The following is a 24,380-nucleotide window of genomic DNA, read 5'->3' as shown; positions in this document are numbered from 1 at the left end:
ATTTGTACCCTATGATTATCATTAAGTGTTGTACCTTATGATTCTTGATGAACGTATCTTTTCTTTTCTTTTATGCACACTAAGAGCATATGTACCAAGACAAATTCCTTGTGTGTCCAATCACTCTTGGCCAATAAAAAATTCTATTCTATTCTATTCTATTCTATTCTATTCTATTCTATTCTAATGAAAGGGTATGAATTACTCTACCTCTAGAGTGGATTTAAGTACCTTTTCTAGGGTATATCATAGAAAAAGAAGCACTGGAACTTAAGTTGCAATTGTCGTACCCACCTACTCACCCAACATAAATGTTTCAACTCCGACAGAACCAAAATTGAAAGTATGCTACAACTTGTCTGGAAAACAAAAACATGGGAATGGAAAAGTTCTTTCCAGAACAATGAGGGAATTTTCCAGAATGCACACAAAGTCCAGAACATAATAGACTAAACTGTTTTCCATGCTTCAGAGATCACATTTGGCCGTAGAATAAGGAAATAACATTTTGTCAACTTTTCAAAGAATACATTTTTCTTGGTTCTTTCATCATCATACATACAAATCCTACATATTTTCTTTAAATATCAGGATTAGTCCACCCACATAGATGTACGTACACAGACACACCCACATATCTGTTATCCCACTGAGCAATCTTGAAAAATGGATGCTCAATTCTATCTTTATCAGTGATTCTTCTCACTCTTACTGTGGGCAGCAGGAAAAATTAATCCATTCTCTGCTGTAAAATGGACAAAAATAAATCCAAAGTATAACCACACAGTTTTATTGTGCAGCTGTATTTAAATTATTTAAACTATACTGAATTTGAAATTATATTATATTCAATTATCTATTTTTAATTATTCATTCAAGTTGGAGCTGATTCTTAGTGACTACATCAATAGATTTTTTTCAATAACAATGTTTGTTATGTGAGTTTAAATTATTTTCACTGTATTATTTAAACTAGATTTCACATATTTAAATGTGGACGTAAGATATGTTGATCCATACCAAAAAAGTCAGAAAAAGACACAAAATAAACCAAGATTCACTCAAATAGGAAGATGCCAAGGTTTTCCAGTTACATCAGCACTATTGGACTAGAAAAAAGAGAATCTTTATGGTTAAGGATATTTATTGGTGACTTATAAGTTTGAACAGGGAAATATCCAGCTTCTATTTTTCACTCCTAACCATTACAAGGTTATTTAACAATTTATATACTATTTTCAATATATTTTACTACTAAAGGACCAATTTATGAGTAATTAAATGCATTAAGCAGTAAATCTTTCATGGTAGGTTGATTTATTCTCCGGAACAACTAGAAAAGATCTTTATCTAAAAAAATATGGATGATATATTAACAAAATGCAATATTTAGTCAGTAACTATAACATGTATGCATAGAAAAACAACCCCTTGCCTATCTCAAAACACATGCATAATAGATAAAGCTGTGTGGTTCTGTAAGATAATTTAAGATTAGTGTGATAATTTCAAATTATGCATTTTCTTTTATTTATTTATTTTCACCCATTTTTCTTATACGTGCTCACATATAACACTTCTTCCTCCAATTTTTTCCACAACCTGTGGGATAGGTTAGGCTGAGAAGAACTGACTGGCCCAAAGTTATTCAGTGAGTTGCCATGGTTGTGAACTGACTTGAACCTGGCTCTCAAGGAGACTCAATTTAACCCACATTCAAGATGCCATTAGCTTAAACACACTGACACCATTCAAATCTAGAGTTAGGTTTCAAAATTAATGCCAATGTTCTTTCAGATCATCCACTTACTTCCTTATCTCAGAAAATAATATTATAGATGGCTAAAATAAGATTGCCATTACATGAGTTGAAAAACAAATAAGGAAAATTTTACTCTTACACATTTTATAGGCTCTTAAACTACCCGATGTAGTTTAGCACAGGCATATGATTCCGTCCCCAGATTTCAATTAGTTTGGGTGCATCCCTGTGTTTGGATGTCTCCCATAAAGTTCAGAGGAAAGAAAAGCAGGTTTCAGAAGCCCATCTAGATCAGGGGTCTCCAACCTTGGTCCCTTTAAGACTTGCGGACTTCAACTCTCAGAGTCCCTCAGCCAGCAAAGCAAAGCTGGCTGAGGAACTCTGGGAGTTGAAGTCGGCAAGTCTTAAAGGGACCAAGGTTGGAGACCCCTGATCTAGGGTATTCTCAATTCACAGAGGCAATCTGATGAGGCTCCTTTGCCCTATTTATCAGTAAAAAAGTTGAAAGGACTCTAGTGTAAAATGAGAAGGTAAGAAACAGAGATGATTTGTATACATACAAATAAATTTGTACCTCTACAATGGATGCAAGCATTAGCTTACTGCACCAATTATAACTTTCAGGTAATGAGACTATTCATTCCAAGGGGTCTAATATTACAATTCATATTCTCATAACTGTCCAAACTAAAGAGTGTTAACCTAGTGCAAACTACAAACTAGAAGCTATAAGAAGTTAATATTCTGGCCCACTAGCCAAATCAAAGTAGAATGCTGTTGTGCTGCCCAATCATTTTGTGCCACCCAGAATCACTTGGTTGAGTTAGGGGGCCAAATAAATTGAATAAATAAAATAAAAATAAATAATTTATTTTCTAATTATCCTTAAAATGATGGCCTTATAGATAGTCAGGCAGCTACATTATAGAACATATCAGGTATCTGCCTTTTGTTTTCCAATTATTATTTCCTACACTGAACACTGGAAAGAAAACTAAAAATGAAACTGCTATACTTTTTACTGAGTATTTAGTCCTTTACAATACTCAGAATTACTAATCAGGCTCAACAGGCAGTTGTCACAGGACCATTAATAGTTACCTCAGCCTGCAGCAACTGTAATGTGATGATAGCCTTAAAAGGAAGAGAAGAGAATTGGCAATACAGTATAAAACCTCTCTACAAATAATAACATGGAAACAGATTTTCATTACAGCGATGTGCCATTTAATTGCACCCACTTTAAAATCTCAATTCACAGAGTTGGAATTGTGCATGGTCTTAAGTATGATTCTGACATGTGGAATTTGAGGAGTGTTATTTAACATAAGAGCAGGAATGTTATGTAAGTTGAAAAACAGAATGCAATGTGTCTGAGCAAGAGTAATTTGTTCTTCAAAGTGAGTGCCTTCATGAGGAAATTTTCCCAACTGAAGTAATGGTTTTATCACAATAGCACTAATTTGCTTGGCACTGAGAATTGGCCAGGATTCTACAGAGATACATTGAAAATACTGCTGCTTTTCTTTTGGCTTCTATCACTTTCAGGGACTGTTGAAACAGACTCCAGATCACATTAGGAACTGATTTTCACCGTTTACATGTAACAATAGACAGAGATTTGTGAAAGCCGAAGTTTTCCAACTTTATCAACATTATCACTTTATCAATACATCTTTATCTGGAATGTAGAAACAATTGCCAGATACTGCACAGGGACCAAAGGTGATTCTATATAGAATACAGACTTATATAATAATATGGATCATGCCAACATATGGACAAAGATGCATTTAAGTGACTAAAAGACATTTGATGAAGAAACTACTCACCATTGCCAGAACAGTTGCTACTGTGGAAAGCACAAGATTCTCCCTGCTTTTAAATATATCTTAGCTGAGCAAGGTATCTACATATGGCCAGCAGCATGAATCCATAGTTTTTGTATAATGATAGAAAACAATACAGAGAAACTCACCTTCTTTGCTAGAATAAGCTGCTTTTTGCTGGGCACTTTAGAACAATATATGAGCTGCTGATAAGACTTCTGCAGAGTTCTCTTCTTAGCCCCAGATTAGAAATCAAGTTAACACTGAACCTATGTTCATATATACTCTAACTCCTGGACAACTGAACATGTGTGTGCGTATGTGTGCGTGTGTGTGTGTGTATCTCCTTTAATTTACTACATTTGATCTTCAGTTAGTCCTCTGGAAATAGTCTTTAAGTTGGAGTCACTTGAAAGAAAAACTACACAAACTACCATCCTATGTAATGGTACCTGAAGACTGGCAGCTTTTTTAAATGGATTATTGCTTGAAAGAGTTAGAGATGATGTTCCAAAAATATAGTCTTATTATCCCAGGGAGCTGCTAATATATGAATGCATTAGTTCAGCCTACTCACATGCACGGCCAGTTGTTCAACAAAAATGTTGTAGTTACTACACTCCTAAAAATAAACAACCATTCCAAACAGCCACCTAGTTCATCCCAGGTAGAAAACCTCTTTAAAAAAGCAACATATTCATTCCACACATGCATGCCTCTTTGTGTATTATTCGGAGGAAGGTTAGACAGAATTGGTCATTACATGCAACAGGATAGACATTCCAGTGGTTTATGTTCTGCTGGAATCTTATTTTTTGGCTTTCATAAGAGGTCTTCGTCATAGCTGTTTGCAGGCTAGCCCAAAGAAAAGCCAGTCAGGCAAACTATTTATTTAGCCTCCGTCAGTGTTGTTTTGAAAGAAACAAGAATTCATCAAAATATTTTTTCCCTTTTCTTTATAGAATGTTCCTCCAAGCACAACAGTCATACCAAAATTTGAATCAAGTTAAGGAGCACAGATCTTTGAGTCATTGGAGTTATCCATAATTAGAAAGCCATCCATTTTAAACTATTGTTTCCCAAGATGAGGTATAAGGAAAAGCAGACTAATGAGGAGGTTAAAGAAGGTGTATTAATCTCCTGTCCTAAAAAACAAAGAGAAGAGAGGAAGAGAAAATGTGTAATTCCTGACTTGCTATTACTGTACACGTGGCTGCTTTACACGAAGCCCATTATTGCTTCTTTAATTAATAAAAATAATTAAAATACGATTTCAATTAAATATATACACTTCATAATTAATTCTATTAATATCTGAACTGAATAACTGATTTAATTTCTACAGCTGTCAGTCAAATTCCTCTGCGTTACAGAGCTGCTGACAGATGCTAAGGATGGACTTCTCCATGCTCAACGCTGCAAGTTCTACAGCCCCTAATCAGGATTAGGCCTCAATCTGAACATTTCTTATTTACTCTTTTTTGTCAGCTCTTAAAAAGATTGTACTGGTGTGTTTCATTTCTAGAAATCATTAAAATAACACTCTAATGGGAGGATCATTATCTTCATTGTTAAAAGGTGGAAGAAACCTAACACTGTTTGCATATGGCAAAAATATTTTAAATCTCCACTAACATGAATTTTCATTTGTGTCATGTGTAGTCATTCTACACATTTGGATCTTCTTCCCAGACTTTGTTCTGAAATACAAGCTGGGAAAATTAATACGTGGCTGTAAAGAACATTCTACCCAGCTAAAAGAAAAAGATATTTCTTCACAGGTGTCCAGAGACCAGATCTCGTGTGTGTGTGTGTGTGTGTGTGTGTGTGTGTGTGTGTGTGTGTGTGTGTGTGCGGTTGGAGATTACAGTGCACCAGCTTGTGTAATGCCATTGCTGAAAATATGTCAAGCAACAGCTACTGCATATAATTCTCATTTGGTAGAATTCATTGTGTGATGAAGACATGATTTGCTTCATCATGTACTACTGGAAAAAATGCCATGCAATACACTGTGCTAAAATTAAACAATTGTATTATGGCCTTAGTATGGAGTGTGATGTCAATCACATCATAGGTTTAGAGCCAGTGTAGCATGAAAGCCATGTTAATCTATGGTGACAAAAAAATCAGGAATCCTTTGGTAGTGTCTTTTCCAAATAACAAATTTTATTTAAAGGCAAGCATTTTCTTGAGTTGCAGCTCAAGAATTTCGATAGTCAGAAAAGGTGCCTCCAGACTACTTCTGAAGTGTAAAGCCAGTATTAGTCATTTAAAAGTGGAGCCATTGATAGAAAAGATTTTAGATAAAGATAAAGTCATACTTTATTCCAAAAATAAACCAAATCTAACTATCCTTTAAGCACGATTAAGTCTGGATCCATTATGACCATACACACATTCCCTGATAAGAGTCTTGAAAAAAAATTGCAAACAGAATATTTTTTTCCATTTACCTCTAGACACTTTCTGTTTTATTCAGTCTCTAGCATGTGGGCTAGGTAATAATCAGACCATAGTAAAAAAAAGTTCCATTTTGTTTCAAATATGTTTTGTCATACCAGTGTTTCTTGAAAAAAATATGACTTGAAAAAGATGATTTGAGATTGATTCAAATCAGTTTAAATTACCTTTCTTAGTGATTTACGTTAAAAATATAATATCAGTTAGTAAGTTGGAAATGAACTCAGAATTCATTTTCATAGCAATCAAAATTGTTATTTTTAATTTTAAAAACTACTCATGGTAACCCATTACCTTCTAGAGCAGACTGTTCATACTGACAAGAATTCTTCCTCATATTTATCTGAACCCCTTTCTTGTACTCTGTTCCCACTGTGCCCTCCATTCATATATATATATATATATATATATATATATATATATATATATATATATATATATATATATATATATATATATATATATATATATATATATATATATATACACAAATTCATTGGTGCAGAAATAAATCACTAAACATTGGAACAAGAGATGTATTCAGAGATGCTGATATAAGCAGATAGAAACAGTAAAACAACCCTAGCATCACAGTTATAGAAATGCAAATATGCATGTGTACTTTTCATTATTATTATTTGTGCCTTTTTCTACATGTCCCAAAGGTGCTTTTTCAAAAGGCAACTGGACTTTGTTTTTCCTTGAAAACATTTCGCTTCTCAACCAAGTTCTTCAGTTCTGCCCAGTAATACTGTGGCTGCAGTACTTTGAGTTTAGCACAGAAGCAAAATATTAAATCCTAGGGTTCGGATAAAATTGATATTAAATGTTAAGCTATGCTAGGACATTCTGAAACAGCCGAGGCTAAAAGCCATTGAACTAGTCTCTGTTTTACATCCTAGGAATGTAGAAATACTTTCTCCTGATTTATTTTTGAAGTTTCTTCTCTTTACTCAGATTAGCTGAACTGCTTTTCTCATTCATGTGCAGGTAGTCCTTGGCATACAACCAGTCATTTGCAAAGGTTCAAAGTTACGACAGACAGACACACACACACACACACACACAGACACACACACACACACAAGGTATTTATGACCAGGTTTCAAAATTGCAGTTGCTGAAGTATGCCTACAGTCACATGGACAAAATTTGGGTGGATTTGCCTTAAAACCAACCAAAGGGACACTGCAGTGGCCCCCCCGTCTATTCCCCCCCCATCTTGCCTCTCAGGATCCCCACAGGTCTTGGGACTGTTTTTCCCAGCCCACCACGTCCAACACCCTCCTCCCTACCTCTTGTCGTCAATCTTTCAATTACCTTTTGTAGATCTCCAGAGCTCTGGATCTCTGAAGTTCACATTGGGAGAGCCTTGCCTCCTTCCCCAACATGAGCTCTGTAGCTCCAGAGATCTACAAAAGATAACAAAGTAAGGCCCAAGGACAGCAGAAACGTGGTGGAGTGGAGAAGCAGGCTCAACCCCTGTGGGTACCCTGAGGGAGAAGAAGCAAGCATGAAGTAGCTCAAAGGTTGGGGGAGCCTTGGGAACCTGGGCTTGCACTAAGTCTCCCAGGCCTTCCCTCACCTAAGGCATTCAGTGCTCCATGTAATGACACAGGGCTAGGTTCATTAACTGAAGTGATAATGGGTATCCATTATGGTCATAAGTTGACTACTTGTAGTCTCTGTTCTGTGTCAGATATCTTGTTCAAAGCTCTGAGATCCAGTGGTGGGATTCAAGTAATTTAACAACTGGTTCTCTGCCCTAATGATTTCTTCCAACAACCAGTTTGCCAAACTGCTCAGAAAGTTAACAACCGGTTCTCCCGAAGTGGTGCGAACTGGCTGAATCCCACCACTGCTGAGATCCCCAGATATCCTATCAGAATGTTAAATTCCTCCGATTCTTCATTTTACAGTAACTCATATTTTTCCAAGTTTTGGACCAGGTTTCTTTCTCCAAGGGGCCAAATTGCAAAGATAATAACATCACTTTTACGGCCTCCATGCACTTTAAGTTATAATAAATGACTGTGCTAATTTCATTAGTGGGAGGATGAGAGACAGCAGCTCCAGTTTACTACCTGACTCTATAGTTTCTTCCCCAAATCCCCAAAACTTTAAGCTTAAACTGTCTACTATTGACCTCACCCCATTCCTAAGAGGTCTGTAAGGAGCGTGCATAAGTGCACCTGAGTGCCTACCATCCCTGTCCTAATGTTCCTTTTTTACTTACTCTTTTCATGTATCCAAATTATGTTTATATTTTTACCTGTTATCTTATATATGACTGACAAAAATAAATAAATAAATAAATAAATAAATAAATAAATAAATAAATAAATAAATAAATAAATAAATAAATAAATAAATAAATAACATGTATCCCCAGGTATTTAGTAAGACAACTATCTAACCAGACTCTGCATTCAAAAACACTGAGAACTCGAGAACGTCAAGAAAAGGGAACTTTTCAAAAATTTCAAAATTGGCAGTGCCCTATCAAATCCTGTTCCTGTCAATAGTGGCGTTCCCCAAGGCAGCGTTCTTGGACCAACACTCTTCATATTATACATTAATAATCTCTGTGACCATATTACAAGTAATTGTGTTCTCTTTGCTGACGATGTCAAACTATTTAACACCAACAACAATACAGCTACCCTTCAAAAAGACCTTGACTTTGTATCTGAATAGTCTAAAACTTGGCAACTCCAAATCTCAACCAGCAAATGCTCAGTCTTTCATATTGGAAAAAAGAACCAAAACACTAAGTACAAGCTTGATGTACATTACCTTACAGATGACCCCCACCCTGTTAAAGACCTTGGAGTTTTCATATTAAATGATCTAAGTGCCAAAGCCCACTGCAACTACATCACAAAAAATGTTTTAAGAGATGTAAACCTAATCTTGCGTAACTTCTTCTCCAAAAACACTACACTACTAACCAGAGCATATAAAACATTTGCTAGACCAATTCTTGAATACAGTTCGACTGTCTCGAACCCATACCACATTTCTGACATCAATACATTTGAATGTGTCCAGAAATATTTTACAAGAGTTCTCCACTCCTCTGAATACAACAAGATACCTTATGCCACCAGACTTGAAATCCTGGGTTTAGAAAATTTAGAACTACACCGCCTTCGACATTAACTCATAGAATAATCTATTACAATGTTCTTCCTGTTGAAGACTACTTCAGCTTCAATTGCAACAATACACGAGCACACAATAGATTTAAGCTTAATGTTATTCGCTCCAATCTTGATTGTAGAAAATATGACTTCAGTAACAGAATTGTTAATGCTTGGAATACACTACCTGACTCTGTGGTCTCTTCCCAAAATCCCCAAAGCTTTAACTAAAAACTGTCTACTATTGACCTCACCCCATTCCTAAGAGGTCTGTAAGGAGCACAAGCATGCCTACCGTTCCTGTCCTATTGTTTCCTTTCATTATATCCAATTAATATAGTTATTATATACTCATGCTTATATATATATGCTTATGTATTGTTTAGTTATTTCATGCTTATGCTTATATATACTGTGTGACAAAATAAATAAATAAATAAACTCCAAAGCCTAATTTCTGACTATAAAGTCCCTTCTTTATCTATTGCGAGAGTTCATAAAACATTCTAAACCCAACCACATAATAGCTTAAAATATCAGGTACAAATCAGCCCAGTACCTTTCTACTCAACAATGAAAGGCACAGTTGTTTTTTGTAGTTTCCTCCACTTCATCAAACCCTGATTTCATTTTACTGTTAACCACAATTAACTTCAGGGCAAATAGATACCTGTACTGTATCTTCTCTGGGGGAAAACTGCTAGTAGGCTGAATGATCTATGACCTATTTGTAAGGTTCTTAAAGTGATATCCCATCTTTAATCAATGAGCGCAACTGCCTTACATGTTCATTTCCTTCTATTTTTATACCTATTATAGTATTCCTGTGAGGAAGGTTAGACTGAGGGAGAGTAATTGTCTAAAGCAGCAGTGAGGAACGATGACCCTTTTATGACTTGTGGACTTCAACTCCCATGCTGCTCAGGAATTCTGGGAGTTGAAGTCCACAAGTCATAAAGGGCCCATAGTTCCCCACCTCTGGTCTTACAATCACCTAAGGAGTTTCCATGATGAGTACATAGCAATCTGGATCTGGTCCTATTCTAACACCACACTGAATTAATTTGAGTAGAGACACTGCTATCCAACCATAGCCACACATATTTCTGGATTTGCGAATTGTATTTTTACAATGCATTAAGCAATACTAGAGAAAAATGTTAGGCCTTTGAAAAGAATCAAGAAAATCCCTTTTTCCTACAAGTGCTACACTGGTCGATTTTGGTTTCATTCACTTGCTAAAACCACTGGAAAAAATGTGTCACATTTAACCTACATATTTTACTTCAGATTTTGAGCTCTATACTGTTTGGATATTTGCTTTTAAAACAACAATAAACTTTGAATGAATAATAAACTGTTCATTCAACCTTTTGGTTTCATTTGGAGGAGAGAACTGTCCTTTCATTTTTCCACCCTGTACATGTCTATTCACTTCTTTACCCTCTCTTTTTGTTCTTAAACCACACACCATCCAAGGTTTCCAAGTATAGAAGGGTCAGTAAGAGCTATTTTGTGAAGCCTGCACATCTATCATTGATCACATTCGCAAAATCTGTGCTGGCTATTACTGATACCATTGCAGAAATGTACAAAATAATAAATAACGATAAATAACAGTGGTGCCTCTGATAATAGTGCGGCAACAGATTTTTAGCTTTAAAACCTTGTAGGAAGTTAGCACCCACCCTTCTCCTAGAAGAATGAAATATTTTAGGAAATATTTAAAAGGCAGAATATATTCCCTGAGAAATGGAGAAACATGTTTTAAAGACAAAGCAGCTCCCACCTTCCTGGCTCCCCCACCACCTTTGTCAATGGGCCAGAGGCAGAAACCCTATCCCCCCCCACCTTTGTCAATGGACCATCATCTGCAACATAGTAGGACCCATCTAGCAACAGAAACTCCCACATGGCACCTGGGAAGATTACATCAGCCAGCAAGGCTAGCTAAGACTCCACCCCACGCCCTGGGGGTCTGACAACCAATCAGGATACTCTTCCTGTGCCCCAGGAAGTTCAAAGCCAGAGAGGGTATAAAACCCAGGGACCCTCAACATCTCGGCCCTTTTTCTGCTCAGGAACTCAAACCATGTGATCCTGATCACCATTAACCATCTTTCCAAGCAGTCTCCATGTTTCCAGTGTCTTTTCCCTCACTTGGAACGGAACCCAGAAGGATATTTCATCCAACAACTTTTGTGAAGCAACTATGGTTTAAAACTGTAGATCTGAGATTTCACCTTAGCAGAGGCATCCTTCCATCTCCATCATCATGAAGTAAAGTCTTGCTTCTGGGCTTGTGTTTCATACCTCAGCTAGCTAACTAGTCTGCATCTCAGGAAATGGAGAACTTTGTTCACATTTTCTTCTATGGTTATATCATCTGTTAGCATGTATCAATTTGTTGCCAATTAAAACTCAATATATAATTAAAGATACATTTCTTTTCATCAGAAGACAGCCTAATAAGTGATATTCCAGATGCATCCGTGCTGCAGCAATCCATTTCAAAATACTTTATTTGAAAATATACTTTAGGAAGAGTGAAAAATGTTAGAGTGGTCAGATTCATTTCCTGTGAAACATTTGGGTCTCTATCATAATTTAAACCTATTCTCCACAAATCAGACAACAGTGATATTCAAATGGTAAGTATGTACAATGTGGTTATTTCCCACCACCTTCCCAATTTTATCTTTTGGTGTATAAAAGTAAATGCTTAATATTAAGCATGGTCCTCCTACAGTCAGAGACAATATATTTGCATACAAAGATTCTCATGCTGAAATCATGTTCCACTGGAATGAACAGGATTGACTGAAATGGGCCTTGTACTCAAGCTGTTCTCTGAGGACTGTTTGCTTAAAAGGTAAATTAATTTGTTTGTGTCAAATGACTGACTGGAAGAGCACAGAAAATGCAGAACTGAGAACTGGGAAGACGAGGCATCTGACAATCATTCCGTGAAGAAGTCCTTCTTTAGAAAATCTGGCTAATAATTATTCCTTTCCAATAACAAAAAGCTTTGGATTGCTGAGCATTTTCCAATAAACATGCCACAGCCTGTCTCCTCTTTCTTGTTGCCTTTTTTCTCCTAATGCTTAAGCTGTGAAACTCATTTTACTGAAAATTAAGTGCTTTAAAAGACAGAGACTACAGTCTCCATTGTTTTTACAATCAAGCAGAAACCCTTACATTCAGAATCATTCTGTTTACTTACTTTTCACTTCTACCTAGATTTGCAATGTAACAGAAATAATATCATTTCTGAAATTCTAAAGGATTATTCTGTTTAACGCCTTATTAAAGATGTTTTTCCCTAATCTCCTTGTACATAACCACAAAGCAATTCTAGGCTTTAAAAGGTACTTTACAATCCAGTAACATAAAGCAAAGTTATTGCCAAAGTAGCTTTCAAATGTATTCTATTTACTTACGAGAGAAAGTGATTCAGAATGTACTATCAGCTTTTTAAAAATCAACTAAAATTAGATACTAAAGAAAATGTTTAATCACCCTACGAAGATATCTTTGCTTACCTGATTTTGCCATTCCACACCAACAGGCTGAGCAATATTATCAGCTCTTTGGGTACTAATTCTTGCTTACTGGATGGATATTTTTCTCTTGCTGGATTAATAATCAACTTTCTAGATCAGTTCATTTGCAATTCTCCTTTGTTAACCCTTTACTTCACCTTTCTTTGCAATCCAGAAATTTTCATTCACAATTGTAGGAATAAGCAAATAATAAACACAGAAATAAACTGCACTACTGCAGGATCTATTTGACAATGTTAAAACTTGAGACCAAAAACAAAGCTATAGTGCAAAAAGTACTTACACATTAAACCAACATTCCAAGTTTCCTGTTCTTGGAATCTGGTTACAAGAGTGACCAAAAATGTTCAACACATTCTGTCCAGTTCTTCATAAATTCATTGATTTTGGACCCAGAAACCAATACAGCAACACTTCCCAGTACTTTCAAATATAGAATAAATGTGACTGACTATTCCTATGACTAGTTAGCTGCAAAATTTTCAGTTATCAGTTTATGCAAGGCTGTCCATCTGCCTTGGCAGAGAGAGAGAACATGTTAAAGCAGCCAGGGGCAAGGAAAAGATAAGAAACATCCAGAATCACTTTTTTTTTACAGTTCAAATGAGGCCAAGTTGATAGAAATGAGAAAACATAGCTATTGTTAAGGTTTGTCTGTAGGCTGTTAAGCACAGTAATCAATAGCCAATTCTCAATAAGGTAACTTAACTCAGAATTACAATTGCAATGCACATACGTTGAACCACTTAAAACACATAGTATGCACACAATCATACTCTATTCCTCATTTGAAGTAATGATAGTTGTCAGAGTCTGCCTCATTTTTATCTTTATCAGTGGCAACCAACCGGTGGTCCGCAGACCACTGGTGGTCTGTGAGAAAATTTTGGTGGTCCCCAGAGAAATCTTTGTATTTCTCTTGAGGAACATGGCTGAAGTTTCCCGCGCCGCTCGCTCTTCAGCGCTTTGACTCCCAGGGACAGGATGGGGTCCTTCAGGCAGTTAGCTTGGCGGCCTGTTAACGGAGAGAAGCACCCAGGGTCAACTCTAGCTTTGCTATCCGTTGCAGCTAGAAATCTCAAATACAGCCGGAAATGAACATTTCTCTTGTAGCTAGCTTGGACGCTAGATTGGCCCCCTGCAAACTCTCATCTCTCGAGTAGCACTTGCTGAAGTAACGTGGGAAACTTTAACCGAGCTCCTCTAGAGACGAAAGTTTGCAGGGGGGCGATTTAGCATCCGCAATGGACAGCAAAGCTAGGGTTGACTCCGGCTGCTTCTCTCTGCTGTAGTACTTCCAGGACATGGTTTACCACTCCAAGCCCCAAGTGGCAGGAGATGAGGGCTCCCTTGGTGCCAACAGCTGGTGCAAATATACCACATCAAAGGCGGAATTCTGATGCTGCGCAAATGCAAGTAGCACTTTGCTCTCGTACCTTCCAGCCATTGCCACTGCCACTTTGGCCCGCTTGGGCCTTCTCTACCCCCTCACAACAGCACCATTACCTCATTTGGGCAGCAAGAACTGCACTCCTTTTTGCACGTTGCACCATCTGCAAAGTTGCACACTGCACATGCCACCCGCTATGGTGGAGATTTCCAGTCCCACCAGCCTCAGGGGAGATGTTCCCTGGCAGTGCACCCGGGTGGAAGAACTGCTCTGGGATGACCAAAGGGCCAGTCCTGTGATTACTACAGCTCTGGAATATGGGACTAACTTTCTCACCAACATCAGCAAGCCACGTCAGTCTGCCTGTCTTTGTTTTCCTTCACTCAGATTAACCAAGCTTCTTAAGAGAAGGAACACAAAAGAGGTTTCCAGACTGTGTGCCTGGACCAGGTGCTTTCTTTCGGGCCTCCCACCCGGAGGCCTTGCAGAAGCAGACAGGTAGGCCCGAAAGGCGGCTGAGCTTCCCCCCTCTAGTGGTCCATGGAATTTAAAATTATGCATTTGGTGGTCCCTGAGGTCCAAAAGGTTGGAGACTCCTGTTCTATATAGTACTCTTATAAAACTCTTATTGTATTTATCTCTTAGCTTCCCCAGGTTATACCAAAGGATGCATTATACCACAACAATTTTTGAATCAGTTGCTAATACAGTCTACTTAAAAAATGCATTAAAAAATCGGAGACCCCTTACTCCCCTGGAATTGAAATTTCCTCAATGTTCAGACCAGTTTTATTCACAAAGTTGTGACTACTGTAGCACTCCCACAGTCATGTGATCATGATTGACTATGATCCCTGCCTGCTTCTCACAAGCGAAGTCAATGGAGAAGCTGGCAGGAAGTCAGAAGTTGTTCCTACTCCCACTTATTTTTTGCATACCGATGGTCATTCTGTTTATCTGCTTAGGCAAATAAAGGAAAGATTGAGTTATTACTGAAGTTCATTTACCACTACAATTATTTTTTTATTTACTGTATGATATATACTTTTCTTAGATGAACATGGGGCCATTCAGCTTTGGGGTAAAAAATATATATTTTCAGCTTAAAATTTAATGTTCATTCTGATCACATGAAACTGCACTATTTTTCTCTTAAAGGATGACCCAGTGGGTCACAGGAATTGTCCAGTCATAATTAACAGAGGAGGAAGATTAGATCCTAGACTACGGAGCAAGAAAGGGGAACAAGCTAGATCCTTGGTGGGGAGATCAGGAAGGAAAGATGAAGGCAAAATCTTGGGTTGGGTTTGGCAGTAGAAAAAGAGGTGAGAAAGTGGACCAGAAGCAAAGATGGTAGGACTGAGAAGGCAGAAAATGGCCAGGCACAGGCACAGGAAGGAACATACTGGAGTTGGGAGGGAAGCAAAGAGCGTGGACCCCAAGAAGTGGAAAATAAAGAGAAGAGCAGAGAGTTAGGAAGAGGAAGCAGAGAACCAGGTAGTTAGAATAGAATAACAGAGTTGGAAGGGACCTTGGAGGTCTTCTAGTGTAACCCCTGCTTAGGCAGGAAACCCTACATCACTTCAGACAAATTGTTATCCAACATCTTCTTAAAAATTTCCAACTTCTGTTGGAGTTGTTATTCACAACTTCTGGAGGCAAATTGTTCCACTGATTAATTGTTCTAACTGTCAGGAAATTTCTCCTTAGTTCTAAATTGTTTCTTTCCTTAGTTTCCACCCATTGCTCCTTGTCCTACCCTCAGGGGCTTTGGAGAAGAGCTTGACTCCCTCTTCTTTGTGGCAGCCCTGAGATATTGGAACACTGCTATCATGTTGCCCCTAGTCCTTCTTTTCATTAAACTAGACATACCCAGTTCCTGCAACCAAACTTCATATGTTTAGGTAAATGAATAAGTACTGGGAAGGCATGCAGACCTGAAACAAAGAAGAAACCCAATGGGTTGGCCCAGGGGGGAGAGGGCAGGCTGATCAACCTCTCTGAAAACCCAGCAGAAATCCTAGATATTTGGTTCTTTTTAGATTTCCAGGAGGTTGAGGGTTTCCGAGGCTAAAAATTGGGTTTGTTTGGGAAATACCAGATGAATTTGCACTGGTTGAAATGAAAAAGAAAGAATTGAATTAGGATGTTCTGGCCAACTAAGGTGCGAAGTTAGAGAAAAGGAGTAATGGAAAGTTCAGCCTTGCTTCTCCTTTTTTAAAAAGCAGTGAGAGTTTTAGGGAGCCCTGGGCAAAATCCAGAAGATTGCAGCATTTTCACTTTAACAAAAATAATTTCCCTGCAAAAAGCATGCTGGAGCTGTTTTATTAAACAGCCCTGAAGTGCCTTTATGTTCCCCACAGACAAAGAGAAAAATCTCTTCAAGATCAAACCTCACACAAAGAGGCTTGACCTCCTCTTCACACAAAACAAGTAGCGAATGTATACTTTTACATGGGAGTAAGGAGCTTTGTAACAGCAGGTTTTAAACTTATTTATTGTATTGTTTCCATCAGAGGTGCTGCAGACAAAATGTTGTAAAGTCTGGAAGCCAATCTCCTTCATATTGTAGTGAATATTATTTGTTGCGGATTTAGAAAGGCAAACCTTTCTAAAAAGCCAATAATGTGAGAAAGCACAGCTGCTAAATTTATTGTTAAGTATCGCATCACTGATACTCCGGGGGATTTTCCTTCATGGGAAGAAAGCTTAAATAACATTTTCTAGCACTTTGGAGTGCTTTCTGTATATGTGATGGCCTACAGAGGCGGTAGGGTACAAAATCACACAGGAACTGTGGCTTGGTAAACAAGCTTCATCTTTTGTTTTTTTCCAGACTACGGACACAAAGAAATGCAACTTTGTTTAACAAGAATGAACTATAGCTATCTTTTGTGCTCCAAAAGGTACATTATCTCTCTTCCCTGTTTCACCTGACTAATCTGGAGGTATTTGTTCCATCACCTGACTTAGAAGTTGGCTAGAAATAATAAGACAAAACAATCTGCAATTGTTACATGAGACAACAGGCTTTCATGTCCTTGAGCTCACCATGACCTTTCACCCTGCCTATCCCCAATGGCCTTTCCTAAGAACTAAAACTACACTCAGACTGAATTCCAGATTGTCAAATAAAGAGCCCTGGCCTTTCAAAACAAACCAATTTTTACACCAAGGTGGGGAGAAACACAAGTCCATTGTTCCCTCACAGATGGAAGTTAGAGTTACTAAGGCAACAGCTCTAATCCTCCTTTTAACCACCTTTTTCACATCACTGGCCTATCAAGTATGCTACCTTTTAACTCATAAGCTCAGAAGCTGGTAGTCTAACTGGCTGCTCTAATTAGCTACGATTTTCACAGTACAGACAACATGATGAGCTAATCGAAATTTGCAAAATAATGACGTACCTCCAGCAAATATTCCTCCTCCTGAGGCCCAGTCTTAGAATAACAATAATGAGACCATTATTAGAGGAGGGCATTAAAATGCTGCACTGCTGCTAAACAGAGAACTTAATTGTTCTGGTCTTGTCCATTGAATCAACAACCTATTGTTGCGAACTTGAAAAATAAAGGACTAGAGAATGGGTGCCATAATGATTGGTCTGCTCTGCCATACCAGCACTCTGCAGAATTGTTTTTTCTTTTGAGACTCTTGATGGACTAGTAGTTTTGTTTAAAAGTAATATAAAAGGCAATTGTTTTGGATAAAAAAGTCCTATTTATTGAAATCCTTAGAAGCGGTTGCCAGGATTGTTCATGACCCCCTGAGATTCTTTTCTAAAAACCACAGACACAGGAGTACTACTATTTGAAGAAGACTGTTGCTACTGCCTACATTACATTAGATATCATTGCTCGTCTAGCTACTGTAATGAAAGAGGACACTTCGTTAGCCTTTCTAATCCCTTAATAAGAGTATATTTCTATTGGACACATTCAGTTAATTAGGAAATTGGGGAATTACAAAACATGATTTATTCAAGATACAACCTTGAATATTCATATAATTACTTAAAATTCAGCATTCTTTTTAATAAACAATGCACACATTCAACCATTTGTGGTACAATATTTAATCATCAAAAGTAATGCAAAATTCAACTCAACTTTTTTTTTCCAGTTTCAATATGTAATGTCCCACTTCAAAAAAGGCAAATATTTCCTCCAGACATAACAGAAACAAAAAGCAGGGGACTTTAAAGAAGGAATAAAAGGAATTCAGAGATTCCTTTTCCATTAGGAGAATATACCACTGCTGTTCTACCAGACAACATTTCTGCTAGCTCCGTCAGTCTAGATGAGGTCTCATATGCCTTATCTTCCAACATTGGCCCCGATGGAAAGGGTGCGCAACTTGGGCGTTCTCCTGGATGGGCGGTTGTCTTTCGAAGACCATTTGACGACTGTCTCCAGGAGAGCTTTTTATCAGGTTCACCTAATTCACTAGTTGCGCCCCTTCCTGGACCGGGATGCCCTATGCACGGTCACTCATGCTCTCGTGACCTCTCGCTTGGACTATTGCAATGCTCTCTACGTGGGGCTCCCCTTCAAGAGCACCCGGAGACTCCAGTTAGTCCAGAATGCAGCTGCGCTGGTGATAGAGGGAGCGGTTCGGAGCTCCCATGTAACACCCATCCTGCGCAGACTGCACTGGCTGCCTGTTGTCTTCCGGGTGCGCTTCAAGGTATTGGTGACTACCTTCAAAGCGCTCCATGGCCTAGGACCAGGATATTTATGGGACCGTCTGCCATCTTCTATCTCCCAGCGACCGGTGCGTTCTCACAGAGAGGGACTCCTTAGGGTGCCGTCAGCCAAGCAATGTCGACTGGCGGCCCCCAGGGGGAGGGCCTTCTCTGTGGGGGCTCCTACCCCTGGACTTTGTCAGCTATCCGACCTTCGGACCTTTCGCCACGAATTTAAAACCTATTTATTTCGTTTAGCTGGACTGGCTTGATTTTAAAATTTTAATTTGCTTTTATGGGTTTTAAATTTTTGTAAATTTTATAGGGTGTTATGGTATTTTAAATTTTGGCCAATTGAATAAGTTTTTAAGGGGTTGTTCTTAGTATTGTATGTGCAGTTCTTTTTGTATTTTATTTTGGCTGTGCACCACCCTGAGTCCTTTGGGAGAAGGGAGGTATGCAAATTAAATAATAATAATAATAATAACACACACACACACACACACACACACATAATAATAATAATAATAATAATTATTATTATTATTATTATTATTATTATTATTATTATTATTAATTATTATTATTATTATTAACATGCCAGCAAGTGCCAAATCCTCATAAAAATGCTTTTTAACAGGATGCAGTGCTGTAGCAAGAATATACAAGTGAAACTTTTATTCATAACCTCTTGATGTTGTCTAGTGGACTGATGACAGATGGACAAACAGACAGATTGTGTGTGTGTGTGAATATTGAGTATAAATAAATGTATACATTAAAAAAAACATTAGGGAAATTGCTCTAGATACTGAATTCAAACCAACTGAAATCAATCCAAGAGCTTTGAGATAATCTCCAATTAAGCAGTTCCTTGGAAGTTGGTGATCTCTAAATGGATAAATGTTTATAAGCAGAAATTGCCCACCATTTATTAGAAATAGTCTTTCATGGTCTTTCTTTCTCTACTAATAATTCTTTGTTCTTTCCACTCCAGTAACTAACTAGTTACAAAAGCATTTGACTGAATTGCAACCCAGCTTTTGCTCCCACCCAAAAGAGGAGGGACAAAGCTGTTCACAAGTAAACAAGGGAAGGAAATGGTTAAGACAATGGATTTTGCAACCAAAGGGAATTCATTAGTAGTATCCCACAACAATTGCCAATTGTTGTCAGCATCCAGATTTCTTTGAGAACTTGAGAAAGTTTAAAGTAGGTATGAACAATATAGTAATAAGCATCATTTTATTAACCTATGGCCATGCATATACCAATTTGGATAATAAGAAATCGATGATATATAGTCATATACAAACAGACACACGCACAATATATATACACAAGTATGTAGACAAATATTTGAAGGGTTGGAAGTCCAAAGTCAAAACAAATAGGAACAATCAGATTTCAGCTGCATTGTGGAACTACCTTGAAACAAACATCTGATATTTTCATAAGACGTTTACTTTTGATTGCTATACTTTTATCTCTTTTTTAGAAAAGGATTGTTTTTATACCTTGAAAGACTGGTGTTTTAATAGGAGAAATACTTATTTTCATTGTATACAAGCTCTTGGTCATAGAATCATATTTTCTTTAAAGTCAAGTACCTTTTTGTGATCTGAAAAACAAAATATATTAATGTATTAGACTGTAAACAAGATATCTTGATTTATGCAATTCTTGTTTTGTTTCATATCTTCATTGTATTAGGCTAAATTAATTAAGATCAGCATTGTATATTTTCTTTTTGCATTAAGTATTTTGGTCTGAATGTAGCAACAAACTCAAAGAAGGATATTAGAACTCTACATTGAGGATGTTAATTAGATTAATGTTAATTAGATTAAATGTATTAATTTTCTATAAGATTTATTAATATTATTCTTCTCTATTTTTTTTTAAAAAATCGTTATTTCAAGATTTTTACAAACATTTCAAATTCAGCATGAATCTGATATATACTTAAGTACTTAAAACTGTCACTTTTATTATACAAAACAGATTTAAAAGACATTGCAGGAGAAAACATAAAGATTTTAATAAAGATTTTAGGAAAGCTAAAAATAGGAAGAATAAAAGCCAAGTTGCTGCAGAGTTTCTCTTTGTAATTTCCCTAAATAATTAGTTTCACTAATTCACTAATAATTCACAGGAATTATTCCACCAAAAATATAGTGATAAGAAGAAGCGCCGTGTACTCCACATTTTCCTCTCTTTATTTTCAATAGTGTAGCTCCTGGGACTACTTTACAAGTAGACAAAATAGCAAAGCCTTTTTTAATCTTACCCTGATCAACTGAACCTCTCTTTCTCCAACACAGCTTTGTGCATGATATCTTTCTGATAGTGTTTCTTATTTAATTAAAACAGACACTGACAGAAGGACATGGATTAGAACTGTAATGATGCATTTACTTAGATTAATCGGAGTCTCCTTTTGGAGTAATGGCTTAAACAAAGAACAAAAGGGAATTGTTATGAAACAGCCTTTTATCCTAAGCAAAGGTCATATTATGAGGTTTTTAATTTTGTCATCCTCTGTTATATTGGGCCTCGCTACTGGAACATGAGAAGTGCTCTTTTTAGTTTTTCAAAGCCCATTATTATAATATAGCCATTAAAGCTGCAAATTAAAATGTCTGATTTTAAAACAGGTTGCTTAGCTTTCAGAACCCTCTAATTAGCATGTTGTGCATTGTTGTGAAGGAAAAACGACTAAAACACTAATGACCAGTGCCAGGTGACCGCACTGCTGCACAAAGTAATAAACCTCTTTTTCAAGTCACATAATGAATTATCCAAGCTGGGGTCTCCCCTACATCATTTTACACATAAAGAAATACATATATCAATTCAGGGGTTATTATTGTGAGATTTAATATGTAGCAGAAAACAAACCCAAATCTGAATGACAGAATTAATAGCAAACAATAAGGCAAAAAACAAAAACAAAAAACATTCAAGGAATCACTAATACAATTTTCTAAATTTCTAGTCACATCCACTGAATTGAATAGGGCTCATGTCTATGTAAATAAATTAAAGGGCTGTATTTATTTTTGTAGCCCAACTTCACTTTCCCAGAATCCTGAGCAGCTGACAAAGGTAAAAATATTTTTAATTAACATAACATAACATAACATAACATAATATAACATAACATAATAACAGAGTTGGAAGGGACCTTGGAGGTCTTCTAGTCCAACCCCCTGCCAAGGCAAGAAACCCTACAGCATTTCAGACAAATGGCTATCCAACATTTTCTTAAAAATTTGCAATGTTGGAGCATTCACAACACTGCACTTATTGTTCCACTTATTGATTGTTCTAACTGTCAGGAAATTTCTCCTTAGTTCTAAGTTGCTTCTCTCCTTGATTAGTTTCCACCCATTGCTTCTTGTTCTACCCTCAAGTGCTTTGGAGAATAATTTGACTCCCTCTTCTTTGTGGCAACCCTTGAGATATTGGAACACTACTATCATGTCTCCCCTAGTCCTTCTTTTCATTAAACTAGACATACCGAGTTCCTGCAACCGTTCTTCATATGTTTTAGCCTCCAGTCCCCTAATCATCTTTGCTGCTCTTCTCTGTACTCTTTCTAGAGTCTCAACCTCTTTTTTATATCGTGGTGACCAAAACTGAATGCAATATTCCAAGTGTGGCCTTACCAAGGCATTATAAAGTGGTATTAACACTTCACGTGATCTTGATTCTATCCCTCTGTTTATGCAGCCCAGAACTGTGTTGGCTTTTTTGGCAACTCCTGCACACTGCTGGCTCATATCTAAATGGTTGTCCACTAGGACTCCAAGATCCCTCTCACAGTTACTACTACTGAGCAAGGTACCACATATACGGTACCTGTGCATTTTAGGGGGGTTTTGCCTAAATGTAGAACCTTACTTTTTTCACTGTTGAATTTCATTTTGTTAGTTAGCACCCAATGTTCAAGTCTGTCAAGATCCTTCTGTATCTTGAGCCTATCTTCTGGAGTGTTGGCTATTCCTGCCAGCTTGGTGTCATCTGCAAATTTGATGAGTTCCCCATCTATCCCCTCGTCCAAGTTATTGATGAAGATGTTGAAGAGTACTGGGCCTAAAACAGAACCTTGGGGTACTCCATTGCATACTTCCCTCCATGTGGATGTAGTTCCATTGAAGACTACATGTTGAGTGCGGTTGGTCAGCCAGTTACGAATCCATCTGGTGGTGGTGCTGTCTAACCCACATTTTTCTACTTTATCTAGTAGTAGGTTATGGTCTACTTTATCAAATGCTTTGCTGAAGTCCAAGTAAATTATATCGACAGCATTCCTCTGGTCCACTAATTCTGTCACTTTGTCAAAGAATGCAATGAGATTAGTCTAGCATGATCTGTTTTTGACAAACCCATGTTGGCTTTTGGTTATTACTTTGTTTGCTTCTTGGTGTTCAGTGATTTGTTGCTTGATTATCTTTTCCAGAATCTTCCCTGGTATTGAGGTCAGGCTGATAGGTCTGTAGTTTCCTGGGTCTGTTTATTTTCCTTTTTTGAAGATGGGAACTACATCAGCTCTTTTCCAGTCCTCTGACAGTTCCCTTGTGCTCCAGGATCTTTGAAAGATATAGTTCAGTGGTTCTGAGATCTCATCTGCCAGTTCCTTCAGAACCTTGGGGTGTAATCCATCCGGTCCTGGTGATTTGAACTCATCTAGGGTAGACAGGTGTTCACTTACCATTTTCTTCCCTATTTTAACTTGTGTTCCTAATCTGTTTTTTGTGGTGCTATTTTTGATAGGTTGGATTGTGTAAAGACAAATGCAAAATATGAGTTAAGTAGATCTGCTTTCTCCCTGTTCCTTGTCACCTTCTTGCCACTTTCTCCCAGCAATGGGCCAATTGTTTCCTTGACTTTTTTCTTGTTTTTAACATGTTGGAAGAAGCTTTTTTTGTTATTTTTTACTTTTGTCACTAGCCTTTGTTCATTGTGAGCCTTAGCTTTCCTCACTTCATCTTTACAGGCTCGGGCTATTTGCTGATTAAAATCCATATCAAAATCCATATTTAAAATTACACAGCCTCTAAAATAATAATTCAGAAATTCAAAAAGTTTGGTTGAAGAAGAAAAAGTCAGAAGGGTGATTTTAATACTCCTTTTCTATTAGGGTCCCTATCACTTAAAAGTATGCATTAGTGTATCTATGCAGTAGCATAAGAGTGTCCTTCCAAGACAGATGGGAATTTAAGGTTTCTAGTCAAATTGAGAACAGGTTTTTGTCTCCATAACCAGAAAAGTATAATTTCATCTGGATCCAGTGGCATAGTTGCAATGCAAATTATTGTTAGTCCCAAGGGTTAGCCATGGTGGCACAGTGGTTAGAATGCAGTATTGTAGGCTAATTCTGCTGATTACCAGTAGTTCCATCCTCACCGGCTCAAGGTTGGCTCAGACTTCATCCTTCCGAGGCTAGTAAAATGAGGACCCAGATTGTTGGGGGCAATAGGCTGACTCTATAAACTGCTTAGAGAGGGCTTAAAGCACTGTGAAGTGGTATATAAGTC

General features: G+C 37.4%; 1 protein-coding gene across 19 annotated transcripts in view; it reads right to left on the bottom strand.

The window, feature by feature from the left end:
• Positions 1 to 24,380, bottom strand: part of SOX6 (SRY-box transcription factor 6) — a 517,338-nt gene that overhangs the window by 331,224 nt on the left and 161,734 nt on the right. For 3 of the 19 annotated variants that reach the window (XM_058158946.1, XM_058158956.1, XM_058158977.1), the window contains exon 4: positions 20,355 to 20,458. The exons of 10 other annotated variants lie outside the window; for them this stretch is intronic. The gene's annotated coding sequence lies outside the window, so the exon portion shown is untranslated. Of the gene's footprint in view, positions 1 to 12,739; positions 12,775 to 13,043; positions 13,182 to 20,354; positions 20,459 to 24,380 lie in introns of those variants that run through there. 6 more of the 19 variants (XM_058158929.1, XM_058159060.1, XM_058159028.1 and 3 more) reach the window with 5 other exon arrangements.

The sequence above is a fragment of the Ahaetulla prasina genome, chromosome 1 (assembly GCF_028640845.1).
Source record: "Ahaetulla prasina isolate Xishuangbanna chromosome 1, ASM2864084v1, whole genome shotgun sequence".
Lineage (NCBI taxonomy): Eukaryota > Metazoa > Chordata > Lepidosauria > Squamata > Colubridae > Ahaetulla > Ahaetulla prasina.
The sequence above is the reverse complement of the archived record's forward strand: the minus strand, read 5'-3'. Positions and strand labels throughout refer to the sequence as shown.